The sequence below is a fragment of the Equus asinus genome, chromosome 8, assembly GCF_041296235.1.
Source record: "Equus asinus isolate D_3611 breed Donkey chromosome 8, EquAss-T2T_v2, whole genome shotgun sequence".
NCBI lineage: Eukaryota > Metazoa > Chordata > Mammalia > Perissodactyla > Equidae > Equus > Equus asinus.
Genome location: NC_091797.1, coordinates 55,303,689 through 55,328,690, shown reverse-complemented (window position 1 = coordinate 55,328,690; position 25,002 = coordinate 55,303,689). Strand labels below are relative to the sequence as shown.

The 25,002-nt window shown below is 45.0% G+C and overlaps 2 long non-coding RNA genes across 2 annotated transcripts; one reads left to right on the top strand and one right to left on the bottom strand.

Annotated features, from left to right (window-relative positions):
* Positions 1-1,828: 1,828 nt before the first annotated feature.
* LOC139046092 (uncharacterized) lies at positions 1,829-5,525 on the top strand. Its single transcript, XR_011505646.1, has 3 exons — positions 1,829-1,906; positions 2,094-2,189; positions 4,453-5,525. It is a non-coding gene; the product is annotated as an uncharacterized lncRNA (long non-coding RNA).
* A 7,839-nt stretch (positions 5,526-13,364) lies between these two features.
* Positions 13,365-16,933, bottom strand: LOC139046091 (uncharacterized). Its single transcript, XR_011505645.1, has 3 exons — positions 16,853-16,933; positions 15,260-16,349; positions 13,365-13,842 (listed from the first exon to the last, which is right to left on the bottom strand). It is a non-coding gene; the product is annotated as an uncharacterized lncRNA (long non-coding RNA).
* Between the last annotated feature and the right edge of the window lie 8,069 nt (positions 16,934-25,002).

Sequence of the window (25,002 nt, the reverse complement as noted above, 5' to 3'; positions counted from 1 at the left end):
GTGACCCTGAACAGAAAGGAGGCTTTTAGGGGCAGATGGAAGACTATTAGATCTTCTTGTTCTTTTTGGGAATTCTTGCGAGTTATCAAAAAAGAGATGCTGAAGAAGAAAAAGCAAGAGCGGGAGAAGTCTGAGCTAGAAAGGGAAATGAGTCATCTCATTAGCAGAGTAGTTCTCAAGCTTGAACATGCATTAGAATCAGGAGGAGGCAAGAAGGTGACTGTGAAGCGCGTTTTTCCAGGACCTATTAAGATTGAGGCAATAGGTCTGGGGCTGGATTTCGGAGTCTGCATTTTAAGCATTCACCCTTGTCATCGGGGTGTGAGAACCCAGCAGATCACAGCTTGAGAAACACTAAATGAGAGGGGATGGCTTAGGAGCCAAGGGTGCAGATTCGGGAGTCCCAGGAAGATGGCTCGTAGGCACCCAGAATGACTGAGGGGAGATGTCGAGGGAGCAGCAGCTGCCAAGGTGACGGGTCTGTGTCTTGCAAGCCCAGGTTACAGAGCTCTCCAGGATCTGAAGAGTCCCAGGGTGGACACAGGACAGCGCGGAACGCATGGGAGGCTGGGGCGTGGAATGCATGAGAACGTTGCTTGGGGACTCCTTCCTCCCCCAGCGTGCAGATCATTTAATGGTTTGCAAATGATTTAACAGTCAGGGTTCCCAGGGAAACTGGTCTCCATTCCCACCACAGAGGAACTGTGCTGTCCAACAGCTAACGGGCAGGGAGCCTGCTGTACTCGGGTGTTCTGGCCGGACCCTTGCTGGAAGTGTCGCTGAAGCAATTACTGCTTAGGAACAAACTGTAGTTATTCATTATAATCCGAACAACAACTTAGGCCATGCCTAATTCTTTCTGTGGGCTGCCTTTTGCCGGCACAGCCCATTTCTAAACATCTCATTAGTCTCACGATAGTCTTTTTTTCTATATATTTTTCTTCCAAAGTCAGTTATATGTAAAAAAGGGCTATAGTGAGAAATATATTTATTTGTAGCCAAGGGGTGGCAACATTCAAGTTTTCTTTCTGGGTGCATTGCTTATTTCCCTTTTTCTACTTAAATATTATTATATTGAAGCGAGATTTGGCTTCTTTATCCAGGTAAAAATAGCTAAATAAAGCTAGATACACACTTAGAAACTCATAACTTCATACGTTTAAGTGTCAGAATAAAGTATAAGCTAAGTTGAATTCTTGAGTTTTACCACGGATAAAGTCCAGAAATACTATCAACGTTTACAAAAAAGCCCAACATATTGCCTCCAGGGGAAAATGAAACCCTGTGATACAATAGATTAGGCTTATGATTTTATTTAACAGTTTAATCTTTACATACAAACAGAAAACTACCTGAATGCAAGCCGGCTTCCTAAAACCAAGAGAGGTGAATGCTGGAATAAGTGCCCTTAAAACGTCTCTGCTCATCACGCCGCATCTTTTTCCCACGTCCCATTTAGCCTTCCCTAACATCAAGCAGGGGGCTCTAAGTCACACAGCAGCTCCCAGCTCCTGCACTTCAATTGCTTCTGGAAGCACCGAGCCCCTGCCGTTGCTGCTGCAGATTTCGCTCTGGGCTGGGGAGAAAGTGGGGAGAAGTCATTTGCATCAAAAAACACTAGCTGTCTATTCCCATTAGAAAAAACACTTGGTGTTTTAGTGCAAATTATTTTAAAAGGGCAGATAACTTATGGATGCAGAAAGGGTAATCCACAAAGATGTATGCAGTTTTGTTCAGTTGGATGTCCTCGGGGCAAAAACATCAAGGATGACAAGTGTACTAAATATAAACAGACACAATCATAAAATATGACACCCGTGATTAAAATAGCCTTTCAAGGATCCTCTGCACTTAGGAGAGAAGCTGCCTTGTTAATATCGGGGGCCATCATTTCCTGGATTCAGAGGCAGGTTAAAACAATGCTATCTTTTCTTTCTCGGCTGTATTCTTAGAAGGCTGTGAAATTCTGGGGCTTTAATCAGACTAGCTGAGAATCACACAGCTGGTCAGCAAGGGGATTAATTTCAGGGTTAGGAGCTCAGGCTCTGGAGGTGGACGGACAGGGTTTTGAATCCCGGGTCTGATATTTACAGACTGTCTTCACTGGAGTCGAGGGGGCTTCATCTGCAAATGGGAAATTGAGTTGTTGAGAGGATTAGCCGTGACAAAACAAAACCAGAGACGCAGAGGTAAAGTACTTAGCGTGCTGCGTGGCTCAGAAAAAAAGGTGTGTGTGTTTTCCTTCCCTTAGTGCCTGATTACAGAAAAGATTTGAGAGTGGAAAATCATCGGTATATGATGGGAAGAGATTTTTACGGTTTCAGAAAAGCTGCACTAAGATACGGGTAATTTTAGACAGTAAGAAAAGCGGGATCTCATAACTATCTAAGTTTGTGGATGGCACTGACGTAATAATTGTTCACTGCCAAGGCTCAAGTACATCTGCTTCATTTATCTGAGAAGAACTGTTCACAACTATTGAGGACTGACTTGGTGCCAGGTGCCCTTCTAAGTGCTTTATACACATTGTTTCATTTACTGCTCACAGCTTCTTCATAACTAGCTATGATGTTATTCCCATTCCACAGGTCAGGAAACATAGGCACAGAGAAGTTAAGTAACTTGTCCAAGGTCACACAGCTGGGAAGTAGTGGAACCAGAATTTAAATTCAGGCACTTATTACAGAGTCTACCCTGTTAGCCATTGTGTTGTGTTTATTTATTTTTAAATCCCTCACAGCATCATAGATAGTGCTTTGCACCCAGTGGGCATCGAATATTAATTCAACGATTATTTAAAGGATGCAAGCATTTGCTTTTAAAGTGGAGGAGACTGAAAGGGTTGGCTTGTTTCTATCGGACTTTAGAAAAACAAAGTCCAGGAAACTGCCTAGCAAGAAGACAGATGGTATCTTATCAAAGACCAGTGGGATTTATGCAGCCCTGTGGGTGGTGAGCATGTGATTGCACACAAGGTTTGACTCTTTAATTCAGACCCTTAACAATACTAGCAGCAAATGCAGGCTGATAAAGAATGTCGCTCAACACAGGACCTACAGAATGACCTGGAAGGTTAGGATCAACGTAACTGCTAAAAATCTTGTGACATTATGGTGGGTTAGTGGAAAGACCACAGGGTTTGGTTTTGACGAGACTTAAATCAGATACCTAACTCCATCTCTCAACAGCTCTGTGACCTTGGGTAGGTTATTTAGCCTCTCTGAGCCTTAGTTTGCCCAATTTGAAAAGGGGGGGGGTAACAAAAATAATACTTTCTCCCAACTTTCTTACATGAGATCAAATACATGGGGCTATTGTGATAATAATAAAACACTGGAGAAACATGCATTATTAAGGTAACACTGGCTACTGTAATAGAAACCCCCCACATATCAGTGGTGTAATGCAATAGACATTTTTCCCCAAAATGAGTCTTTCTAATCTTCAGATAACTCCACTCTATGTAGAAATTTAGAGACCCAAGCTCCATCTTGTGGCTCCTCCATCTCCACAGGTTTGCTGTGGAAGGAGAAAGAGTGTGGAAGAACTCCTGTGGGAAGTTTTTATGGACCAGGAAGTGGCTCAGTCCATGGCCGCACCTAAGTGCAAGGGATGCTGGGAATTGTAGTCTAGCAATTTGTCCAGGGACAAAAGGAAGTGGCTTGGTGATCAGCTAGCAATTCCAACCCCCATCTTTTCACAAGGCTGAGAGTAAATGAGTTAAAGCATAGGAGAGGGCTTTGTTAATCATAAAACATGACAGAAATGTCATTATGGCTGATTGCTTATGTAGATGTCTAAACACAGAAAAGTTCCAAATGATGGAAATTTAAAGTTCCCATCCATTTGTGTTTTTAAATATCAATACCAAGAACAGTTTGCTGAGGCACAAGGTATGTGGTCACCTCATGATAACTCATTGGGGAGCTGCTCTTATAGGCAGCTGAAAAATGCCTCCATGAAATAAAATATTTGCAAATCATACATCTGACAAGGGGTTAATATCCAAAATATATAAAGAACTCATAGAACTCAACAACAAAAAACCAAACAACCCAATCAAAAAATGGGCAGAGGATATGAACAGACATTTTCCAAAAGAAGATATACAGATGGTCAACAAGAACATGAAAAGATGTTCAACATCACTGATCACCAGGGAAATACAAATCAAAACTATGATGAGATATCACCATACACTCATTAGAATGGCTATAATTACCAAGACAAAAAATAACAAATATTGGAGAGGATGTGGAGAAAAGAAAACCCTCATACACTGCTGGTGGGAGTGCAAATTGGTGCAGCCACTATGGAAAGCAGTATGGAGATTTCTTAAAAAATTAAAAATAGAAATACCATATGAGACAGCTATCCCACAACTGGGTATTTATCCAAAGAACTTGAAATGAACAATTGAAAGAGACTCATGCACCTCTGTGTTCGTTGCAGCGTTATTGACAACTGCCAAGACGTGGAAGCAACCCAAGTGCCCATCGACTGATGAATGGATAAAGAAGATATGCTGTATATACACAATGGAATACTACTCAGCCATAAAAAAGACAAAATCCTCCCATTTGTAACATCATGGATGGACCTTGAGGGTATTATGTTGAGCGAAATAAGCCAGACAGAGAAAGCAAACACTGTATGATTTCACTCATATGTGGACGATAAACACATTCACAAAGAGAATATTTTAGTGGTTACCAGGGGGAAGGGGATTGAGGGTGCACAAAAGGGGTGAAAGGGCACATATATATGGTGACTGACAAATAATAATGTACAACTGAAATTTCACAATGTTATAAACTCATGACCTCAATAAAATAAAAATAAGTAAATAAAAATGCCTCCATGAGAGGACATTTAATCTTAAGAAAAGCTCACAAATCTCCAAGAACAATGGTCATTGACCACTGTGCAGCAGGCTCATCAGATAGAGAGGCCAGGAGAGAAATGGAAAGAAAAGAATAGTAAGGGTCAACCAATGATACGAATAGTTCTTTGCAAAAAAGCTGTTGCCTCCACTTCCCCTTCCATCTATGGTTGTCATAACCACGCCCTCTGAGGATGAGCGGACTCGCCATTCCTCCACGTGCTGTCAACAAGGATTTCTCAGTGAAGAAAAATTTCATCTATTTTTCATTTTGATTCTTTTTTGTTTGAGCTATTTTTAAGGAAGCGAGTGTGCGTTGAATACCCCAATTTTCCAGGAAAGAATTGAAAAATGACATATATTCATTTTGTTTCCATCACTAAATATTTTGGGTTTTCTTTTTAACCTGTTATCTTTGTTTTATGGTAAAATCAGATGTCTCCAGTGGATGCAGAATGATGACAGATTTTTAATACATTCTTTGGTGGATTCAAATGATATGTGTATATTATATAATTTTCTAAGACATACCCTTTTTAATTCCTTTATTTCTTACCATTCTTTATGTCCCATATTATGTGCCATTCTTTACTTGGTAAAACATCTTTTTTCAATTATTGTGCTTTTTGAAGCCCTTAGGTCTAAATTCTAGAAATAAAGTCGACATAGGCATAGATGTCAGAAAGGCCTGCTGTGGCTCCTTGGTCTACTACATATGTCATCTTGTCACTGCTTCACTGCTTTATTTTTCTTCTTAGCCTAGTATGTATTTTTGCTTGTACTGCCAGTCTGTACCTACTAGAAAATGAGCTCCATCAGGGCAGGGATTTAAATGTCTGTGTTCCCTGTAAGCCTGGTCCCTGGAGTGGTGCCTGGTACCCAGTAGATGTTCACTAATCTTGGCTAAATATATGCATCCATGAAAATTAGGTCTTGGGCATTCAGGATCAATGATCCTCTACTAGATATTTTTTCCTCTTAACATAGGGATTTTTGTGGTTTTAAAAAACAGAGGTATTCCTTGGAAATCTACATTAAGATATTGGTCATTTTAGGTAGTGAGAGGAAAATGGAATCTTATAGCTATCTAAGTTTGTTGATGGCACTGGTATAATAATTGTTCATAACATCAGCTTCATTTATCCAAGAACAACAGTTGACAGCTATGGAGCACTTCCTTGGTGCCGGATGCCATTCCAAGTGCTTCACATGTGTTGTTTCATTTAATCCTGGCAACATCTTCATGAAGTAGTGTCCAGGAAAAATGATTTGGCTCTGCCTGGCCACCTCCATTTATGTTTGTAAGAATGAAGCTCAGGATGTCTCTACCCGTTAAATATGGGGAGCTGCTCCCTGGTTTCCCTCCCTAGACTCAGCCGATTTAAGAGCCAGGCTGTCTTTCCATGTACGTTGGATAGAAAGAGGCATGGGAAACACGAAGGGGAAATGCACACGGGGCAAGTAGACGCACTAGCTTCCAAGGAATAAATAGTTCTCACAGGAAAAGGGCGCTGTGATCTTGAGTAGAGAGTGGGGAAAAAATTGGGAGAAAAATTTAAGGAATGGTCCCTGCTTTACTGTTAAAGTTTTCCTTTTATTTTCGTGGGCCAATAGATACATAGATATGTAAATACATAGACAGACAACAAAACAGGATGAAAAACTTGCCATTTCTTAAAAAACTTACGAACAGTTCCTCTTAGAGAGAGATCTGCCTGTTTGGGTAGGTGAGATGCTGTAGAAATGGACAGAAGACAAGGATTCAGGGGAAGAGTTCACTGTTTGAGGGGAGGAGATAGTGAAGAGGAGAGAGAAGAGAAACTGGCCAAGATGGTTGGAACCAAGAGAGTGAGGGCCAGGAAGCCCCATGGGAGCTAAGGTAACCAGCCTTCAAGATGGCCCCCAACAAGCCCCACTTCCTGATATTCACACTTGGTATTCATACAATGTAACTGTCTCCTGCATTGTGCCAGAGTTGGTCTGTGTGACTAAATAGAAGGTGTCAGGAGTGATAATATGTTACTTCCAAGGTAGGTTATAAAAGACTGGTTTCTGTCTTGGACTTCGGAGTTCTCTCTCTCTCTTTCTTTTATTATTCACTCTTATGGAAGCCAGTTGCCACACTTTGGGCAGCTATGGAGAAGCCAAGCCCATGTGTGAAGGAGATGAACAGTCAATAAGGAACAGAGTCCTGCTCATAACTACCTGAGTGAAAGCAGATCCACCAGCCTCAGGCAAGACTTGAGATGATGGCGGCTCTGGCTGACATCTTGACTGCTACCTCATGAGAGACCCTCAGCCAGAACCACTCAGTTAAGTAGCCTAGATTTCTCTGGAAATAAATGTTTGCTCTTTTAAGTTGCTATGTGTGGGGTAATTTGTTATGCAGCAATAGCTAACTAATACAGTAGCAGAGAGGTCAAAGGGTCTGTTATGCATAGTGATGCCCATGGTTTAATGGAGTGTTCTTAGTGGAAAATGGACTCTGATCCACTCCTATCTCTAGACTCTGGGACACACTTTTTGCACTTGGGCAACAAAGAGAATAGGAGAAAGAGACTTGAGTACCTTGAAGGACTTAGAACTCTGAGTTTTCCTCTGGGATGATTTAGATGGGCCTGAGTTGAGCTGAGGATAGTCTGCTATAACAGACTTGACAATAAATCTGGCTCGAATTGGCAAAGTGTCACAGTGTAAGGTGATATATTGATTAGGAGCATCTTTGTTGCAACCAACAGAAAACCTAGGCAAACTGGCTTAAGCACAACAGGGCCTGATTGGCTGCTGTAATTGAAAGGTCCAGAGAGGGTAGGCTCATCTGAGACTGGATCCAGTGGCTCAACGGTGTTCCCTGGTTTAGTTCCCTCTGCTTGTCTGCCCTCCTCAGAGTCAGCATCACCCCAGCCTGGCCTCCATCATGATCACAAGATGGCTGCCAGCTGCATAAGAAGGTTGCGTGCTTCCTTGTTCACATCCAGCCAGGGAGCTTTTCTCTCCCAACCATCAAACAGAAGTCATATGCTTCACGTTGGCTAGGTGAGCTGATGTCATTTGTCCCGTTCTGAACCTGAGTCCTTTGGCCTGGCTGGTTGCCTCTCCCTATCCCACAAGGGCAGGGGGCTGGGGTTATGCAGGTGGATTAGGACTGGAGCTGGGGGCAAGGTTAATAAGGGAGGAGAGGCAGAATGGAGGTTGGGGCTGAGGTCCAGAGAGGTCAACTGGCTTGCCCATTGCCAGATAGTGACTGAGCATTAGCACTAGGTTTTGACCCAAAGACTGTCTCACTCCCAACTCCATGCTTGTTTCCTCTTGTCTCATGGCTGACACCCAGTAAATGCTCAGAAATAAAAATGTATCTGGCACTGTGTTTTTCACATGTTAACTCATTCATTTTTCATGATAGCCCTTTGCAGTTGGTGTTGTCATTCCCATTTCTCTGATGAAGAAACTGGACTTCAGAATGTGCCAGGTTTCAAGGGAGACTGGCAGAGACTAGAGGAGCTCTGTCTGAACAGGCGGTTGAGTGGAATTCTGTGTGTAACCCTGCCGGCACCTCTCCCTGGAGGGGAGCACTGAGCTGTGGGGTGGGGGGTGTTAGGTGTGAAGGGGGTGGTGGGAGCAACACTCAGGTTGGAATTTTCAAGCATTTGGGAAATATTTGAAAGCTATCCCTCACCTCAGAGCATTTCTCAGTCTTGGTCATCTCCCTGTAAGCCCTTATCACCACTGTTCCTCGAAGCCCCTCCCCCCTCACACACACACACACACACACACACACACACACACACACACACACTGCTCCTACTCTTAGCCTCAGGCACTAGTGTCGGGATTCCTTGCTGACTCCCATCTCTGGTTTCTCATCACGGTTTCTCCTTTCCAACTTGGAGAGAACACAGTCTTACAGCTTGTCCCCTGTTCTCCTGTCCCAGAAACAGGCACTTGTCCTTCTGAACAATTTCTGAACACTTTACTGTTAGCAATAATGAGATAGATTCTAGAAAGTTCCTGATTCACACAGATGGCATAGAGACAGCCAGCATTTCAGAACACCCTAGCTTGGTAAGTCTCCTGATTCTTCCCCATGCGGGAAAGCTGACCTCTGATGGGACCAAGTACCAGAAGACCAGGTGGGGCCTGGAATGCTGTGCAGGCAACCATGGCCGCGGGTTGCGGGGCTGGGGTTAGAATCCTCTGGGAACAGTGTTGTTGTATCCTGCTCTCTTTTCCTTCTCAGCCTGTGTTACTGTTAGGGCCTTTCCAGGCTCCCCCCCAGCTCCAGGATGAAGTGAGGCAGACTCTAGCTGATGGGAAGAACGCAGAAGAGTGGAGTCTGCAATCACGACATGAGAAGACAGTCCATAGCCGGGCCGGAAGGGCATTTCTGAAGAAGCAGTGCTATATCTCCCTAATTTACAATTTATATATAAAGCTTGCTCAGATATAAAGAACATTCTCCTTTGAGCCCGTATGTCCATATATCAAATCATTACACGCCAACTTTGAACATTCTGATGCTGTATAAAGCACACCATACGTGCCTCCTCTCTGTGTCTGGCCCAGTCTCATGACACTTTCTCTTGTGGGCTAAGAGGAGACCACAGGCCCTGGAATCAGAAGAACCTGCTGTGGTTTTCAGTTCCCAGCTTCAGTCAGTCACTTTATCTCCCAGAGCCTCAGTTTCCACATTTGTAAAACTCAGATAACAGTATCTCGCCTGGTTGTGATGAAGGTTAAGGAGGGTGATGTGTGTAAAAGCATCGAGAGTGTAAATTCTTACCTCCTTCGAAGTGTTGTTATCATAAACATATACAGTAATCCTGAGGTGCCAGGAGGAGAGAGGCAGCTAGAAAGAACTCTGAAGTTCCACGTGAACACAAAGTTTTCGGTGAATTTTAAGCAATTCCTCTTTTCCCTCTACGTTTTGACTGAGTACATGGATTTGCAGCATAAGCATAGAAAGACTATGAGTCCTGGTATTTTTAAGGGCTGTAGAAACAAAATGGGCTCTAGCCACCTTGACTCCAGCATTCAAATGGGGAGAAAACATTCTCTCTCAGATGTTCAAATCAGAAGCAAGTCCTAGATGGTGGCAGAATGTTCCCACCAGGCTGGAACATGAACAAAAAAGGATGACAAGGCCCTGCTGGTGGGTGAATGAAGGGGATGCTGTCTTTAACGTAAACCCTTCTCTTCCAGGCCCTCGGAACCCAGGGAAGGAGAATCATGAGCATTAACTGTAGGGGAAATGAGAATAAACATTGCATGTGAGTCATCCACATGCGCTTGCTGGACACCTCTTCCCTCCTCCCGAAAGCTCCTCTTTCCCTGTGCCTGGGATCCAGGGGGCTCCTACGTTCCCTTCAGAATTGTGAACATTTTCTTGGTTAGCCTCTTTGGCTGCAGCTGCTTCTGTTGCTGCTGCTACATGGGCATTTCCAAGGGGTTGAGCTTTGCTCCTCCTCTCGGTCAACAGGGGTTCAAGAACCCCGCAAGCAGCCTCTATTGCTCCTGGGATGGAAGACAGGGCCCTTCTCACCAGAGGAATCATTCTTCATCGAACTCCTCGCAAGGGTACTCTCACTCTTGCTGCATTTTTCTTTTAAAGTATCTCTTCTCCTGATGGAAGTATTCCTGGCTGAATCAGAGGACAATAAATGAGTCTACCCAATGTCAAGCCCAAAAGAATCCCGCTGCACCACTCTTCAGTGTGTGCTCCAGGATGAAACCAGGAACGTCTCCTTCTACCTGGGAATCCACCCAGGGAGTTTCCTAGGAATGAGGCCGCAGCCTTTGCCCCTGGCTCTTCTTTATGTCCTTGCTTCCAGGGTCTCCGGCTCAGCCTCCTATCCGAAGTCCGTTTACCACTCCTCCCGGGAGATCCAGTGTTCTTATGCGGAAAGGAATCCTACTTTTGTTCATGAGCGTTGGACAAAGACTGCATTTTAAAGCTGGAAGGAATCTTAGAAAGATATCATTTAATTTTGCTCCCTTACTTTCCACAGATCTGGAGAGGTGAAGTAATTTGTAAGTTCACATCTAGTTAAGGCAGAGCTGGAATCAATTCTCAGTCTCCTAGCGTCTAAGTCAGGGTTCTTTCCACTAGAATATTCACTCATTCCTCAAGAGGGATTCCCCAAATGATAATTATCACCTCAGGGAGCTGATAGGGGTTCATATAATATATATGTGGTCAGCAAAATGTGGGACAGTTTTAAAGCCACTAAAAATAGATCGGAAGGGAAGTACATCTTTATCTGCAAAATTGAATTTATGGGAGGAAGTGTAATTTATATCCACAATACAGATTCAAGATTAATCTAATATAAACAAGTAATGGAGAATTAACTCTTTCACTTTGTTCTTGAGAATATGCATAACTGCTTCCTCTTTCTTGAAGATAGATAAGACTATTTTTTATTGTTTCTGACAGCTCCAGTATTTTCAAGACAAAATGTGCAGTTCCTTGAGATTGACATTCCTCACCTGATTATTGGCTATTTAATCCATTAAATACATGCTAACAATTTGTGTACTTTAAAAAAATTTTATTTCTCTCTCATGTACTTTTTTCTGGTCTTGGGATAAGTGCTTTAACCCAAGAGGTCCTAAGGGGAAGGAAGCCCTGGTGGACCCCGCAAGATGGTGAGCTTTTCAAGAGCAGGGATGGTGTGCAATCCATCTCTGGATCATCATTGTCCCTACCTGCATAAATTGCTATTTTTTGTTTTAAACATTGTGCAACCAAAACATTCTCCAAGCTCTGTAGAGATGCTACTTGTGTCAATGGGATCATTTCATTCTGGGGACTCTGAGCCTTTGATTACTCAGCATGTGGGTCCTAAGTAGTGTTTCATCCGATGGAACATGTGGACATTTGCAGGTGTCCATGCAGGAGCAGTGGCCCCAGGTGCGGGGCAAGCAGAAACCAGATTGGGCTGCCCCATCCTCTGTTCTGGACACCCAGCTTGCTGAGAAGGAGGGTTCTGCTGCTATTTCTTAGCTATCCTCAGCTATGGACATGGCATGGTGTTGACTGGACAGCCATGGGGAGATTTCGAAGCCAGGCTTGGTCTCAGGGGTGTGTGAGAAGTGACAGGAGGATCTCGGGCAGGCATCATTGGGTTTCCCTTGTCACTCCCACCTAGATCTTTTCTGGGTAGCTGTTGCCTTGTGGATTCTGAATGCTAGGGCATGGTCACTAGCCAAAAGTCTAGTCTCCTGCTCAGTCCTCCTAGGGGGGGCCATGCCGTTCCCTGAAGTACCTCCTTCTCCCCAGGTAGATGTTTCCACCATCTTCTGCTTCAGCCGCCCCGATGGATGACTCTCCTTAAAATTAGAGAGTAGTTACCAATATAGGGGTATTGGCAATGAGGAGCTCTGAGGGAGTCAAAGTGAAAATCTGATATATGGAAAAAAATAGGTGGGCTCCCCTTCCTGGATGAACTCTAAGTTGGTTCAGTAACGTGAAATTGTTGAGTGCAACTTGGGAGCTAGAGGAAAACTAGGTTCAAAAGCCAGATTTGTCACTTACTCATTGTGTGACCTTGGACAAGTTTCAAAACCTCTCTGAGCCCAGTTTTCTTATCTGAAAACGGGGGGAAATAATAACACATACATCACAGGGAGATTATGAGGAATAATTGATAAAGCATGCAAAGTGCTTGACTCAGCAAACATTAGCTATTATTATCGTCAAGCTTTGTGATATGGAATATGACCCAGTTCTGCTCCCTTCATTTTTCACATGAAAGAACTTGAGGGCCAGAGATGTGAATGTTATGTTCTGATTGCCACGCAGCTATAGATAATGACAGTTAAGATGAGCTCTTTGGCCTCGTGAAACTCAGTTTAATACCTTTCTACATCGTACTTTGAGTCAAATTTGCAATGTGCCTCCCCTAAACCTTGAAGAAAAATCAAGTGAAAAAAATGATGTGTATTTTTTGAACTATTTCTGGCATAATCTTGTTGTATTTGCTGCCTACAACTTTGGAGGGTATGCTCTATAAGACCACATGATGCGCAAGTATGTGCATAACAAATCATTGTTGACTAACTGGAGAATGCTCAAGTGAGAGCTGAGGGTGGGATAAAAATTAACATTTAGTGCAACAAATTGTTTTCCCCGAAACAGACACCGTTAAGGATAGCAAGTCCCTAAGGCTGATGTTTTTATGTTTAACCTTAAGTGTTTTGCTCTCCCAAGAACAACAAGGAGAGTTTGGGGTTTTTTTTTTAAGCCAGTATAGTGAAAGTCAAACTCTACCAACTCATTTGGACTGTGGGATTAACCCAGAAGATCTGCCTGCACACAGATTGCGGGATTAGAGGTCACAAGGAAGCCCGACCATGTGCGTCAGTTGGATACCATACTGTTTACCACGCGGAGTAAAAGCCCCTCCGCTCACTGCTTCATACCAATTGCTTCGATCCAAAGTTTACTTCCGATTCCAGCCTTAACAGACAAGTGCTGAGCCCATCAAGTTTTATTGCAGTCAATACGTCTCCCTTCCTGGAGCGACTGGTCACAGCCATTTCCAACACAAAGCTACTTGGGCCACCCTTTCTTCTTTTTATGGTCTGTTTCCAGACACTCGGTGACCCATAAAGTTAACTTATAACCAAGTCACAGCCATGACCAGAGCCGTTTTCTTGTGTCCACCCCTAAAGTTCGCCGGCTTCCCAGGCAGGGCCTGTTGCCTTTTCCCAGGACACGGATGCTTGGAGGCAATGAATCATGCTGTTTGTCCCTTGTGGGGTCACTCGTTTTGGTCCAACCCCAGGTCCTGGGTCCTTAACCCACACTGTTTCCTTTAAACATTCTCCAAACTCCGGGGTTTACTGCTTGCCCTCAGGAGCACCCATACTGTGTTTAATGCCTAGCAGAACCCTTATTAATGGAGGTGTGGCTCCTGCTTGCTGAGCTGAGGTCATGGCATGCCGTGGGCTTCAACCACCTGTGCAAATACAACAAAGACTCAGTCAATATTTCTAGCTTGATGTCCTGGTGGTGTCATTTACAGTCTAATTTGTCTTCTTTCCCTCCCCTTCCTCTCTAAATGGGGTGAGCATCTATACTGAAGGGAGTATGATGAAGTGACTTGGCCTGTAGGCGGAGTGGAATCTGAGACAGTTACTTAACTTAAAGAAACTCATTAGGGCATGGGGTCCAGAAATGATCGTGAGCATTCCTATGATTACTAAGTCACTCAACCTCCTAATTTTACAGATTTGGATGGGTCAGTAAGGTTTCTTGACTTGATCAAGGTTGTGGAGTTAAAGGCAGGGCTGGGGTTAGAACTCATGTCTTCTCACTCTCAGTCTGGTGTTTTTCTCATTACACAATCCTATGTTCCACTGAACTCTAATTTCATTTTGTGGCAGAAAGATCGGATTCACAAATCGGGAGAAAGGAATGAAATGTATTTCGGTTTTAGTAAAGCTGGTGCCTATCACCCACAAAGCATTAATAAATGAAGGAAGAAAACAGAGGTTAAATCTCATCACAGAAACACACAATGTTACAAAATTTTGACTTACAGCATTTTAGATTTGGAAGGGACTTTAAAGATAATCCTCTAGCACAGTGAATTTCACACTGTGTTGAGTGGAACCCTAGGGTTCTGCATTGATGCCTCAAGGGCCTTTTTTTTTTTTTTTGAGGAAGATTGGCCCTGAGCTAACATCCATGCTCATCTTCCTCTACCTTACATGTGGGACGCCTGCCTCAGCATGGCTTGACAAGTGGTGCTAGGTCCATGCCTGGAATCCACACCGGCAAACCCTGGGCCGCCAAACCAGAGAGCGTGAACTTAACCACTACACCACCAGACGAGCCCCTTAAGGGCCTTTTAAGGCTTGAGGGAGAGGGCATGCAGTACTCAGAGCCTTCTCCCTCAGGGCCACTAGAGCAATCCTGTCTTCATCTGTTTCATATGTTGGGGGTTTCTGTTAAATTTTATTTTAAAAGGGGAATCCACTGCTAAAGAAAGTTTGCAAACCTTAAATCTAATTCAAACCCCTCAATCTACAGATAAGAAACTGAGGCCTTGAATCTTGACCCCGTGAAGTTGCAAAGCAAGAATCATCCCATTCAAGGGACGAGGGACCCAAGATTCAAACCTTAAGAAATTAGTAGAAAGTAAAGGATTTAATCAAGTGGCGGAGCCAGAGCTGGCACCAGGGGTACAGATTTTATTCCCAGCCCAAGACTTTTCCCATAACATCACATTATTTAATAAGATTAAACACATGGGTGACCTTATTGCTCCATGATCAAAGAAGTCCCTAAAAGAATGAGGGACTGAGAGGGAAGAGTTGGAGGGAGCAGACTAAGAGAGAGCAACAATCAACTAGTGTGGGTTGGCAACCTACTCCTGAACGATGGAAACAGGTGGACCCATGCTCACTTCCTCTGCTCAGGAGTCCATTTCATTGTGCAAATTTCTTGCTGCAATGCTATATCCCCAGGACCCGAACAAAGTCCTGGCACTGAGAGCTCAATAAATATTTGTTGAATCCTTATGACATCTTCAAAACTCTTTCCTGGTCAAGAAGTCAAGAATATGACACGTTTAAAAATCAAATGCTCTATCAAATTTGCAGAAACATAACCATCAAATATAGTAGATTTATTTCCATACATAGTAAGAGCACCAGGCCTGTTTATTGAGTGAATCAATGAACTCAGCTGGCAGGGTTGGAAAAGAAGAAAATATGACTCGGAGTGGATTGCCTTCTCAAAGCTGCCCTGGCAAATCCCCATGGTGCCCGAGCACCAGGCAAGGTTCCCGGTGGCAGCTGGCACCAATGATCTCTGATCCTGACACAGGGAAGAGCACATGCTGCCCATAAGGTGCTGGGAAGATGTTCAACTGTCCTCTGGGGCAGCCTGACCCTGAACGAGTTTAAGTAGAAACAAATAAAACCTGAGATCAGAAAGTTCTTATATCTTATCCAAAGTGGCCAGCATTTGTAGTAGGTTACCAAAGAGTACTGTACACCTTTCCCTAGGGAACTTTAAGGATAGGTTGGCTAGATCCTGCAGGTTTTGAGATATTCTCTATAATAACACCTTATGACAGTATCACAGTTGATAGTCTTTCAAAGTGCCTTGAAGCAGGGCAACGGGGTAGATGCCCTTCTCAGACTGTCTGCTCCTTGGATGCGTTTCAAAGGAGGAAAACACGAAGTGAACTCCCAAACAACAAAAAAGAAGTAAAAGAGCTTCCAGGAAAACACCATCAGGCAACCAGAGAGAGAGGGGCAGAGAGAGAGATGCCCCCCTTAAAGCAGGATGAAATGTGTGCCTGACCAGGAAACCAGAAGAGTGAGAACGCGATGGGAACCACGCTTGCCTCTGTTCGTCCTGGTTTTGTCCATGTCCTGGAATACACCTCTGACATTTTGTGTTGTGGTCTTTGCGTTCAGGAGTGGGCTGGTTTCTGTCAACATGATGGGCTGACTGTAAAAGTCATTAGACATACTTTTGGATGTGGCTTTTCCATTTACAATAATTAAAACCAACTACTAAGCTGACGTTTTCTTTTGACCCAATTCCTGAGTTTGGTCTGCTTTGGCCTCTTGGGGCCAAGTCTGTGAGGAGCTAACGATGGTGCCTGTCTTCTCTACCTGTTACAGGCTGGACGAGATTGCCAACACAGCCAGGCCACTGCCAGGAACTTCATTATTCTTTTTGTTTTCATCCCCTATGTGGATCCAAGTGGCAGTTGCAGTCTCCAGGCTTTGGCACAGCAACAAGCGGCTGGCGCAGGGGGGCCACGGTACCCAAGCTCCGGGTGGGGCTCCCGCATGCTTGTCCTCCGCTTCCCACCCGGCCGCCGCCCATTGCCCCAGGGTCACCGCTTTGGAGCCTGAGACTGGGAAAGTCCTATTCTAACGCTCTCTGCTATTTTAAATCTCCTGCCCGCCCCCTCCGCGGCACCGGGCTCCCCGATCGAGACGCACACCCACTCGAGGATCCCCGTCCCCGCTCTCTGCAGCCTCTGGCCCGGGGATGCCCCCACTCCCGGCCCGGCCTCTCCCGCGGGCGGCGAGCGCACGCACCACCTGACTCGCGCTCCCATTGGCTGCTGCCTGTTGCTAACCCACGTGACCGGCGCCGGCGCGCCCCGCCCCGGGCCCCACCCCCGCGGGCTGCCGCTCGGCGGCGCGTTCCTGCGGGCGGCGCACAGGCTCTCGGCTGCCCGCCCCGCCGACTGCGCCCTGCGCGCAGTGCCCACAAGGTGGCAGTGCCGCGCTGTTAGTGCTCTGGCCGGGGCCACGCGTCGGTGCCGGCGCGTCCCTCCTGCAAAAGTTTTAATGATACAAACACTGGGGCCTGGGGGTCTCCCAGCCCCGTGGTCCGCAGCCTTCTGATTTCGGGGTTCCTCTGTGAGATTTGCCCTTCATGTCCCCGATAGCGGCTCTCTTTGTCCCCAACTGAGAGAACAGCATCTGGAGCCTGTAATTGAAGCAGGTCTGCTGATGTTTACAGGAGTGTTTCATTTTGTTGTTTTAGTGACCTTATGGATTCTTGCAGAGACATACAAACACCCCGACAGTGATTCTTAGTCTCTGTTCTTGAGAGCCTTCCTCACCAGAGAAGCAATCTGTAGCCTCCCTTTTCGTGGGTGAAAGACTGAAACCACCCCCACTTCGGAGCGTCCTTCCCTGCACCCGAGTCCTGGGACCCTGATCTGCTTATGGAGAGGAGGGCTCGGGCCCTGCGCTCTGCAGCTGTCCCGGGATGCCCTTAATTCCGGGCGCGCGGGGAGATAAGCTCCTGTGACCTCATTTGACCCCGCTGCAGGCGCCAGCCGTCCTCATGGAGACTGGGAGCCATTGGAGGGTCCATTTACTCCCTGCTCACTGGAGGGTTTGTTTCCTTCCTTCACTTTCCTCCTTGACTTGTGGCGGGTCTTATGTCCCCTACTGCAGTCTAACCCCCTACACACACACACACACCCACACACACACACACACACACAGGCTCATGTTTGCCACTCTTCTTTTTCACTTTAAACAAAATGTTCCGAGGGCTCTCTGGACCCACCTGACCCTGGGAAAGAGAGAGGACTGAGGATTTGGGAGCAAAACCACAACGGGAGCTGCACTCACCTACATGTGGAAAAGGAAACACCCCTTGATTTCCCATTGTCTACACCATGGAGCCCAAATTCCATTCTGTGGTAGTCAAGCCTTTCCCCTTGGGCCCCCTAAGCCACCCTCCAGGTAATTTCCCACAATGCTCCTGAGTCTGCTCCAGCGTAGCATCTACTGGTACTAGGATGCTACAGGGACTCTGTGTTCACATGTGCTAGATTTTCTGCTCAGACTCAAACATGGAACGCTAAGTGCCAGATAACTGCTGCCCACATTCTCAAGTGAGGATAGACCATCTCTATGGGATTGCTGGGGTATAGCACCATCCTTCACCTCCAGCCTGGAGGATAGGAGGCTGAGGGCCCAGGAGAGGTCCTTAGTGGACATTTTTTTAAAGAAAAGTGTCCACCTGTGGTGCTTTTCTCCCTACCTGAAGATCAGTGAGGAGGGCTCCAGAGTACCGCCTGGAGAGCTTTACAGATGTAAAGCCTGAGGGGCACAGGAACTAGTGTGACCTGAGAACAGAGAGAGCTGTTTGCAGTCACAAGAGAAGGAGTTATTTGAACAGCCTCTAGTTACAAGAGCTGGCAAGGGAAGCATGCACTAACTAATCTTCCCATCGGCAAAGTGGACCAGCCCATGGAAGCTGCCCACAGAAGGGGACCTTTAACAATAGGGAAGGGAGTATGGAAAAAACCCACAGAAGTACCCCACAAGAGAAAGAGCCAGCATTTGTGCGTCTGCAACCAGCCCCTGATGACAATTGAACCCTCCTGGGGGAGCTTTGTTCTGCGGGCTTGGAGAGACCTGAACCACCAGCCAGTGATTGGAGAAGAGGGGGATACAAGAAGAAGGAACAAACACTGACCATGTCCCACCCCCAACCACAAACTCCCAAACCCAAACCCGCCTCCAGTTGTTGCTGGGAGGAGAGAAGCATTGATTTAAGTGAGACGGTCAAGGTTTTGATTTTAGTTGGACTAAACTTTTTAACATCTAAAAAACAAGGCAATTCGTGAATCCTGAGATTGACCAGGAAAGTGAGTCAGTGAGATTTCATTCAGCAATGGGGAATCATAATGCTGACCACAGCAAACATTTGCATCATCTTTAATGTTTTGCATGTATCAACTCATTTAGTCCTCACATCAGCCTTGAGAGATGGATAGTTTTCTTATTCCCATTTCTTAGATGAGGAGGCTGAGGCCCAGAGAGGTTAGGCAAATAGTGCAAGATCTGTAGCTAGTAAATGGCGAAACCAGGATTGGAATCCAGACTTCAGAGTTCAGGTGTGGAAACGAAGTGCTTCCCCATCTCTGAATCTTTATTCCTGTTCTTAACCAAACCTTATCTGACTTCAAGGCCACTCTAACTCTTCCCACCTAAGAACCTTCCTTGACAGTGCCAGCTGAGGGAGCCTTTCCTGCCCTATCGTGTTTTCAGGCATGGGGTTGTGGCTGTGAGTGGCCATTGCTCTAAACAGTGGGTGCGTCCTCTGAGGAATCACCTTCAGAACTGGTGGCACACCTTTTAAACACCCTCAATGCTGGAAACCACTCTTTTGAAGATGGATATGATTCGTGGAACCATCCAGAAGTCACTTGGAGTCCAGTGAAAAATCAGTGATCAAGCTAAGAGAAACCATTTTTGGTTAAAGGAAATAGGGTGTGCACTAATTGAATGAGACTGGTTTTCTTCTGTGGTTAAAAAAAAGAATCTAAATGTAGTTCCAAAAGGGAAAATTCTCCCAAAAGGTGAGTCCTGGCAGCTTACTGGAAAGCTTGTGTTTCAAGGGATCGAGGCAGGGTAAAACTCATTTGGAAGTATACACTCTTTTTAAAAATATATATTTTTTGTAATCATGCTTATCCCTTTATCTTCAATTTTCATTTATATTCTTTCTGTACAACTAGATTATGAAATGTGGAAAGAGATTGTTTCTTTTGCTTCTTCATGTTCCCTTTCACACCAAGTCTGTAACTTGGTGACTTGTATATCGTAAGTACAAAATAAGTGTGTTAGATTGACAAGGGGCCTTGTATGTTGGGGAAACTCTCTACCTGAGTTGAATTAAGAGGGGAGTCCTGGCTGCATGTACTTGTAGAGTAACACGAGAAATACTTGGCCTACTTGAATAGAGCATCTCTCAGGGCAGGGTTTGTTGAGTGGGATCACGGGAAATATAATTAGAAAGGGATGTTTTATAGGCAGATTAGATCTTTATCTTCCAGACCAGTGGTTTCTAATCTTTTTATCATTAGAGATTTTTCCCTGCTGCCCCTAAAAAGGCCCCCCAGACAGAAATGCAATGTGTAGAATAGATAAAAGTAAAACGTCTCTGGCTAAAGTCGTGGAGAGGGAGCCAGGTCTGCAGCATCGTCCCTCGTACACACGCCCCAGGCAGCTCAGGGCTCTTCCAGAACAGTTTGAACTACCAGTGTAGACACTGGGGAGCTCTTGAACAGTGTGTTCCTGTTGCACCTCTAAGTATGCGTAGTCCCTAGCTTCCGACAGTTCCAGATCTGCTCCTCAGCACTTCAAATCGTTTCTCTTTCCTGGGAGCGTTGTGGGACCACTATCCCTGTGGCATCCCCTAGCCAACAGCCATTCGCCTTTCTTCCTTGCTACAGGAACCCAACCTTAATCTGGGCAGCCATGTACTCAGTGACACTGATGAATCATGATTGTCTAAGGCAGGGCCTGGCCAAATCCAGCTGCCGACTCTTTTGGTAAGTAAAGTTTTGTTGGAACACAGACACTCATTTTTTACCTCTTGTCTGTGACTGTTTTCATCCTAAAACAGCAGAGTTGAGTAGATGTGGCCAAGACTGAAGGGCTTGCAAAGACTAAATGATTTACTGTCTGGCCCTTTACGGAAAAAGTTTGCAGGCAACCATGGCAATCTCATTCTTCTTTGCTAGGATTTAGGGGTAGACATATCATCACTTTTGACCAAGTAAATGTAAGGTAAAGTCAGCTGGAAGCATCTGAAAAGGTTTTCCTTCCTGATAACAGAGAGGAACATGAGAAAGTTCTTTCCGTCCTCCTTTCTTCCATGCTATCACATGAAGATGTGATGTCTGGAGCTGTGGCAGCCATGTTGTAATCATGAGTAATAATGGGTGAGCCTGATTCCTTGATGGTATCATTAAGTCACCAAACCTACCTTAGGACTATCTACTTTCAGACTTCTTGATGAGTGAACAATAAAAATCCCTATTATTTAAACAACTTCTCATTGGGCTTTTGGTACTTGCCACTAAGTAGAATAACTAGGATATTTTGTTTAAAGCCTAACAGTGGAAGGCAGAGTGTTCTTGTGGAAGCTGTGCAATGGAATGGAATACAGCAAATTTAGTGGATACTAATGTTGATAGTTAGTTATTAAACATTTACAGCATGCCAGTCACCACACCAAGTACTTTTCATTCATTGTCTCATTATCACAAAGTCCTATGGAGACACTTTTGTTATTGTCTCCACTTTACAGCTAAGGCAAGTGAGGGTTAGAGAAACTTGATGATTTTCTCAAAGTTACACAGTTAAGTGGCAGAGTTCAAATTTGCACCATGGTCTGCTGACTTCAGAAGTGAAGTCCTTAATCATGATTTTGAACTTCCACTTCAATTGACAGAGCTGAGTTCAAATCCCAACTCGGCCACTTAGCAGACAAGTTACTTCATCTTCTTCAGCCTCAGCTTCTCTGTAATAATGTGGAGAAAATCCCTTCCTCAATGAGAGAATGTTCCTGCCACAGAGCCTGAGACACAGCGTTTTACTGTTTGTGCTTATGTGCTTGCTTCTTTAGGGGCAAGTGGATGGTAGTAAGTGAGCTATACGAGTAACCAAGAGGCTGAAAAATAGAAATTCCTTGAGAAATTGGTATCATTCCTCTTTGTGTAAAACTGAACCACTGTGCAGAGACCAGTGTGTTCCAAGCGTAGGTCGTTGGTGCCCATGACCATTCACACATGGATGGTTTCCACACTGTGGGAAAGCCATTTGCCCCTGAGGAATGGAGATCTGAAGACTCCGAGGAAGGACCAGAGATCACCTTTGTGGGTATCAGCTCTATTCTAGTGATTTCCTCTGAGCGTTACTATACAGTGTTTAACAGAAAAGAATAATCAAGACTAGTCTGCTCAAAGAGCTTATGGAAAATATATGAAATTTAGAGCTGAAAAGCCAGATTTAATTGTTAGGACTATTTGTAAAAGAGAGCAAAGGAAAGCAAGAAAAATGACCCCAATGGCTTATTATGTAAAGTCCAGATGTTTGGCATCAACCAGGCCAGATGTGAGGGTGACTTCTCCACTCTTCATCTGGTCGCTTTGGCCTCACTATAGACACAGCAAAAGAGAGCGCTATACAAGAAGCTTGCTGGAGCCGCCTCGACCTTGCTCTTGACCTGCCCTTCTAGAGATGCGAGAATATTCAGCTGCATTTTTAAGCTCAGATGCAACAGATTCTTAATGAACACATTCCTTAGACCCAGCATGGGGTGGAGAAGCTTCTGGAAATCATCTAATGATGGCTCCAGGTAGACAAGGTGAAAGCTATCTCCCCTATCGTTCAGATGTTTTAGGCTCAGGTAAAACCCAGGGTTGTTTCAGTGTAAATGGGCTAATCTAATGGAAGATTAAAATATGCCGGTGGGCTTGTAAAAAGTGACAGCTGCTCTTCAGAGTGATGGATAGACGTCCACACTTCAGCTTGCTTTGTTTGTCAGTGCGGATATTTGTTCTTGCCAGAAATGCCAGTGAAGGGCAACAAGCGCTCTTCTGCTAGAATACGAAAACCGAGACCTGATCAGTGTAAGCGTTTGTTGAAAAAGCATTTTCACCGCAAGCTAATCTCTCTGTATCCTGTGGGGAAATCCTTTCAATCCCGTACCTGATAAATAAACCTGGCAAGTGAATAAACACTCTGTAAGTCTCTTACTGATACATAATTCCACCTGTTCTGTGCGTTCTGCAGGCCTCTGGGCTCGGGCCGCGCTGGGTCCCTTTCACACTGGCCTGGAACAAAGCCGCCATGGAAAGAAATGTGTGCCGTGACCTGCCCGGCCCTGAGCACTTGACTCCCACCTTTCACAGGAGCCAAGGGGGTCTCAGGGCTCCTGTTGGCGTCCTGGATTACCGTTGTTGTTATTTGCTGCTTTTGTTGCACTTGAATACTCCACGAGGCATTGTAAGACTGCAGATTGGGATCTTCACGCTCTGCTTTCTCCTGGCTTTCTGCTCAGAGCGAGGGTCGGGGTCCTGAAGCTGCTGGAAAAATCCTTTCTAAAATTAGAATGGAGTCTCAGTGCAAACACTCTCTCTTCTTTAAAACCCGTGCGTCTCCCACCACCTCCGAGAGTCTTGGAACGCTGCCCTGCTACAGGGTGTGTAACGACCTTCCAGTGACTTTCCTGTGGGTTCCTGAGGGCACAGGTCGTGTCTTTTCATCTTTGTAAAGATTAGTGCCTTGTGCATTCATTGTTAATTAATGATTTATTAGTAATTGATTAATCCTGAATGAAACAACTTGAGTTCTTTGTGAGTTTGTGTGTATATGTGTATGAGGCATTGTCAGAGAATGACAATCAGGTCGTGTTAAATGAGGGGTTTATTTAAAAATGAATTAGGAAAATTCTCTTAAGTCTTTGATAGGACTCTCGAAGATGACAAAGGGGCTGCTGGCCACATGTAGTAACAGGACACAGTACCCCAGCACCATCCACAGCACGTCATGTGTATCTGAAAGAGGACTGCACAAATGCACTCTGGATGTACATATGAACATGTGGAAAATAGCTTTACAAACTCCAAAGGATTCAGGTTCACTGCCTGATATGTACAATCTATCGTATATGCATGATGTTGAAATAAGTTTCGAGAAGATACTGGAAAAAGAATCAGACTGATTGTTTGATATCTTATTAACAAAAGAGCTTCTATTAATTTTCTATTACTGCATAATAAATTATCCCCAAAGAGTGACTTCATATGATAAACACTTATCTTCTCACAGTTTCTGAGGGTCAGGAAGCTGGGCATGGCTGGGCTGGGTGGTCTCCCTCAGAGACTCCTACGAGGCTGCAGTCAGGATCTTGATGGGGGCCATGTTTATCTGAAGGTTGGACTGGGGCTGGAAGTTCTGTTTTCAAGATGGTGGTCTCAAACGACTGTTGGCAGGAGGCCTCAGTTCCTCACTAGATGGGTCTCTCCATAGGATGCTTCAGTGTCCTCACGATGTGGCTGTTGATTTTCCCCAGAGTGACCCAAGAGAAGGAGCAAGGAGGACCCTGCAGTGCCTTTTATGATTGAGTCTCCAAAGTCACACGCCATCACTTCTGCTTCATTCTGCTCATTAGAAGCAAGTCCCTAAGTCCAGCCAACACTTGAGGGGAAGAAAATTAGGCTTCCCCTCTTGAAGAGAGGAGCTTTGTGGGCATATTTTAAATCCATCACAGAGCTGTTGCTTTCATTCAACAGGTGTGTTTTGAGTACTAGTCGGTCTTTCCAGATGTGCATGTTAAATATATCAGCCCTGCCTGCTCTGCACTCCAGAGGGAGTCCACATCGAGTTGCCCAATATGAGAACAGGTTGTCTGAAAAGCAGAACTTGCGGTTCTGAGTGTTTGGCCTTGTACTTTCACTTTGAAACCATTTTTGTTTTCTCTCTCTGCCGCATGGAGAGGCCTTTCTGAACTCCACTCGCAGCCTCTTTAAAGAGGAATGACAGTGGCACTCACTCTTAGCCATGCTACGTGTTCCTCAAACACTGATGCTTTAAATTCTTACCGCCAGCCTGTGCGCTGGATGTTCTTATCATCACCCCTGTTTTATAGATGGGGACACTGAGGGCTGAAGTAACTTGCCCAACGTCGCCTAGGCAGTCAGTGGTAACCCTGGGATGTGAACCCAGGCAGTCTGGTGCCAGAGTCTGGGCTGTCACTTTCTGCAATGTGTTTGAGTGCCTCTTCCTTCAGGTGGGCTGACTCTCTCCACCCAAGCCCCCTAAGTGAG